The sequence below is a fragment of the Penaeus vannamei genome, chromosome 41 (assembly GCF_042767895.1).
Source record: "Penaeus vannamei isolate JL-2024 chromosome 41, ASM4276789v1, whole genome shotgun sequence".
Lineage (NCBI taxonomy): Eukaryota > Metazoa > Arthropoda > Malacostraca > Decapoda > Penaeidae > Penaeus > Penaeus vannamei.
Window position 1 is genome coordinate 3,007,020 of NC_091589.1, and position 5,000 is coordinate 3,012,019.

Genomic DNA, 5,000 nt, shown 5'->3' on the forward strand with positions numbered 1-5,000 from the left:
AAGCAAAGAGCAAAAAGCGCTAGCAGGCAAAACAACCAAACAAACAAAAATAAAAAATAGCAAGAAACACAAGCAAAGCGAAGCAAGGCTAAACGACCAGAGATCAAAAGCAAGCAAGCAAGCAAAGAGCAAAAAGCGCTAGCAGGCAAAACAACCAAACAAGATAAATAAAAAAATAGCAAGAAACACAAGCAAAACGAAGCAAGGCTAAACAACCAGAGATCAAAAGCAAGCAAGCAAGCAAGGAGCAAAAAGCGCTAGCAGGCAAAACAACCAAACAAACAAGATAAATAATAAAAAATAACAAGAAACACAAGCAAAACGAAGCAAGGCTAAGCAATCAGAGATCAAAAGCAAGCAAGCAAGCAAAAAGCAAAAAGCGCTAGCAGGCAAAACAACCAAACAAACAAGATAAATAATAAAAAATAACAAGAAACACAAGCAAAGCGAAGCAAGGCTAAACAACCAGAGATCAAAGAGCAAGCAAGCAAGCAAAGAGCAAAAAGCGCCATCTCGCAAGCAAAACAACCAAACAAACAAAAATAAAAAAATAGCAAGAAACACAAGCAAAGCGAAGCAAGGCTAAACAACCAGAGATCAAAAGGAAGCAAGCAAGCAAAGAGCAAAAAGCGCTAGCAGGCAAAACAACCAAACAAACAAGATAAATAATAAAAAATAACAAGAAACACAAGCAAAACGAAGCAAGGCTAAACAACCAGAGATCAAAAGCAAGCAAGCAAGCAAAGAGCAAAAAGCGCTAGCAGGCAAAACAACCAAACAAACAAGATAAATAAAAAATAGCAAGAAACACAAGCAAAACGAAGCAAGGCTAAACAACCAGAGATCAAAAGCAAGCAAGCAAGCAAAAAGCAAAAAGCGCCATCTCGCAGGCAAAACAACCAAACAAACAAAAATAAAAAAAATAGCAAGAAACACAAGCAAAACGAAGCAAGGCTAAACAACCAGAGATCAAAAGCAAGCAAGCAAGCAAAGAGCAAAAAGCGCTAGCAGGCAAAACAACCAAACAAACAAAAGTAAAAAAATAACAAGAAACACAAGCAAAGCGAAGCAAGGCTAAACAACCAGAGATAAAAAAGCAAGCAAGCAAGCAAAGAGCAAAAAGCGCTAGCAGGCAAAACAACCAAACAAACAAGATAAATAATAAAAAATAACAAGAAACACAAGCAAAGCGAAGCAAGGCTAATCAACCAGAGATCAAAAGCAAGCAAGCAAGCAAAGAGCAAAAAGCGCTAGCAGGCAAAACAACCAAACAAACAAAAATAAAAAAAATAGCAAGAAACACAAGCAAAGCGAAGCAAGGCTAAACAACCAGAGATCAAAAGCAAGCAAGCAAGCAAAGAGCAAAAAGCGCTAGCAGGCAAAACAACCAAACAAACAAGATAAATAATAAAAAATAACAAGAAACACAAGCAAAGCGAAGCAAGGCTAAACAACCAGAGATCAAAAGCAAGCAAGCAAGCAAAGAGCAAAAAGCGCTAGCAGGCAAAACAACCAAACAAACAAAAATAAAAAAAATAGCAAGAAACACAAGCAAAGCGAAGCAAGGCTAAACAACCAGAGATCAAAAGCAAGCAAGCAAGCAAAGAGCAAAAAGCGCTAGCAGGCAAAACAACCAAACAAACAAAAATAAAAAAATAGCAAGAAACACAAGCAAAACGAAGCAAGGCTAAACAACCAGAGATCAAAAAGCAAGCAAGCAAGCAAAGAGCAAAAAGCGCTAGCAGGCAAAACAACCAAACAAACAAGATAAATAATAAAAAATAACAACAAACACAAGCAAAGCGAAGCAAGGCTAAACAACCAGAGATCAAAAGCAAGCAAGCAAGCAAAGAGCAAAAAGCGCCATCTGGCAGGCAAAACAACCAAACAAACAAGATAAATAATAAAAAATAGCAAGAAACACAAGCAAAGCGAAGCAAGGCTAAGCAACCAGAGATCAAAAGCAAGCAAGCAAGCAAAGAGCAAAAAGCGCCATCTCGCAGGCAAAACAACCAAACAAACAAAAATAAAAAAATAGCAAGAAACACAAGCAAAACGAAGCAAGGCTAAACAACCAGAGATCAAAAGCAAGCAAGCAAAGAGCAAAAAGCGCTAGCAGGCAAAACCAAACAAACAAGATAAATAATAAAAAATAACTAGAAACACAAGCAAAGCGAAGCAAGGCTAGTCAACCAGAGATCAAAAAGCAAGCAAGCAAGCAAGCAAAGAGCAAAAAGCGCCATCTCGCAGGCAAAACAACCAGAGATAAAAAAGCAAGCAAGCAAAGAGCAAAAAGCGCCAGCAGGCAAAACAACCAAACAAACAAGATAAATAATAAAGAATAACAAGAAACACAAGCAAAGCGAAGCAAGGCTAAACAACCAGAGATCAAAAGCAAGCAAGCAAGCAAAGAGCAAAAAGCGCCATCTGGCAACGCGCCATTCGAACGGCCGCCGCGTCCTCCGAGCACCGACCAATGATCAGTCTGTGTCTGGACGCCGCGGGGTGAGCATCTCTGCAGGACGGGTGGTTGCAGGTCGGTTGGCAAGGCGTCTTCGCGAGTGTTGCGTAACTGGGCAATAATTGCGGGGATGTTGGTGTCTGATTTTTGTATGTGTGTGTTTATGTTAGTACATGTGTTAATGCGTCTTTCTGTGTGTGTGGGGGGGGGGGAGATGCGTGTGTCTGTTAGTACGTGTACACGCGTATTTTCGGGTACGTGTGTCTTCCACAACGTTGCGTTGATGTATTTATGTATCTTTAACGTCTAGATATTGTAGGAGGAAAGTTCTGAAAGGTCGTGTACGGTATGTATAGTGAGTCGTAGATAACGTTTCCTGTGTGTTCGCGTCAGTACCCGAAAAGTGTTGGTAATTCTGCGTGTGCGTGTAAAAATTATGCGCCTATACTCGTGTGTAAACGTATACGTGTGCGTATGGGTGTGTGCTTGTTTAGTTTTCTGTGTATGTACATGTGTGCATCTGCGCATGCATTTCTTTGTAAGTGTTTGTCTATCTAGGTAAATACTTGTGCGTGTGTATGTACATGTACTTCTGTGTATGTTCATGTCCTTGTTTACGTGTATTTGTTTATGTATGAACTAATGTGTGTGCGTATATTTCTATGTATATAGTTGTGTGTATATACTTGTATATGCTAGCCCGTGTATATACATGAGTGTATGTTTGTCTGTATATAATTATATAAGCATTTGTGTTTACGCGCGTATGTGTGTGCTGACGTGAGTGTACATACGTCTTTTTGTAGATAAAACACGGCCGGTTTAACGCTTCCATTCTACTTAACGTTGTATCTCTCGCACACTCTCTCTGTTCGTTCAGATTTACTTGTCGTCTAACCCATTATTCACAATTCTTCACTTAATAACACATTCCGGCCGTAACAGGAACTAAAGGACATGTGAAGGTCGCGGCGTCGTGGAAAGTTCTTAAGAATGGCAAGTCATTTCATAACAAGAGGCTGTTATCGTTTGCAGGACATATAATACGTTTTCTTGTTTGTTATTTTTGTTTTTTGTTTTTTAGGGGAGGGGGGGTATGGTAAAGTTCGCTTTGTTATGGAGATTTCTTTTTTTTATTATTATTCATCTATTCTTTGTATACTCGTTTCACATTAAAGCCTTTCCCCTTTATTTCTTATTTATGTATTTATATTTAGGGGGGAGGATTCTCAATTTTCTATTAATTTTTTCCATGCCTCCTATTAACGCATTTTTCCTTATTTTTCCTTTTGTGATTTCGATTCACTATTATCTTCCCTTTGTTGTAGAAATTTCTTTGTATTTCATCCATTTTTCTTTATCTTCTCGAATCGCAAATTAACTCATTTTTCCCGGGCTTTTTTTTTTCGCGGGTAAACATCACTTAACGAACGCAGCCCACCACGAACCCAGAAACAAGTTGTTATAATGGGTAATTGGGTTGTAATTGGGTAATGATGATTGTAAAGAATCGTGTATAACCTTTTTTCCCTTCATTCACTTATAGAGATTTTTGGAAGGAATTATTTCGAGACACATAAACTTCATTTTCGGGGCTCTGGTCGTCTGGAAATTGCTTAAAATGAACGCTAGCTTGTGCGTAACTAGCGAACCGTTGCTGATGGTGGTGATGATGGTGGTGGTGGTGATGACGGTGGTGGTGATGGTGGTGTTGGTGATGGTGGTGGTGGTGGTGATGATGGTGGTGGTGGTGTTGGTGGTGGTGATGATGGTGGTGATGGTGGTGGTGGTGATTATGGTGGTGGTGATGATGGTGGTGGTGGTGTTGGTGGTGGTGATGATGGTGGTGATGATGGTGGTGGTGGTGGTGATTATGGTGGTGGTGCTGGTGGTGGTGGTGGTGGTGATGATGATGGTGGTGATCATGATGGTGATGGTGGTGGTGGTGGTAGTGGTGGTGGTAGATATGGTGGTGGTGGTGGTGGTGGCGGTGGTGGTGGTGGTGATGTTGATGCTGGTGGTGGTGTTGGTGGTGATGCTGGTGGTGGTGGTGGTGGTGATGCTGGTGGTGGTGGTGCAGGTGATGATGGTGGTGGTGGTGGTGATGGTGGTGGTGGTGGTGGTGATGATGGTGGTTGTGGTGGTGGTGGTGGTGATGATGGTGGTGGTGGTGGTGGTGGTGGTGGTGGTGGTGGTGGTGGTGGTGGTGGTGGTGGTGGTGGTGGTGATGGTGGTGGTGGTGGTGGTGGTGGTGGTGGTGGTGGTGGTGGTGGTGGTGGTGGTGGTGGTGGTGGTGGTGATGATGGTCGTGATGGTGGTGGTGGTGGTGATGGTGATGACGGTGGTGGTGGTGGTGATGGTGGTGGTGATGGTGATGATGGTGGTGATGGTGTTGGTGGTGGTGATGATGGTGGTGATAGTGATGATGACGGTGGTGGTGGTGGTGATGATGGTGATGATGATGATAATGATAATAATGATAATGATAATGGTGATAATGATAAAGACAATAATCGTAATAATGATAACAAAGACAATA

The 5,000-nt window shown here is 41.5% G+C and overlaps 1 protein-coding gene across 2 annotated transcripts in view; it reads left to right on the plus strand.

Annotated features, from left to right (window-relative positions):
• The first annotated feature begins 2,413 nt into the window (after window positions 1-2,413).
• The window catches only part of LOC113823959 (venom carboxylesterase-6), a 28,378-nt gene continuing 25,791 nt past the window's right edge, over window positions 2,414-5,000 (plus strand). For both annotated transcript variants that reach the window (XM_070118229.1, XM_070118230.1), the window contains exon 1: window positions 2,414-2,536. The gene's annotated coding sequence lies outside the window, so the exon portion shown is untranslated. The remainder of the gene's footprint in view (window positions 2,537-5,000) is intronic.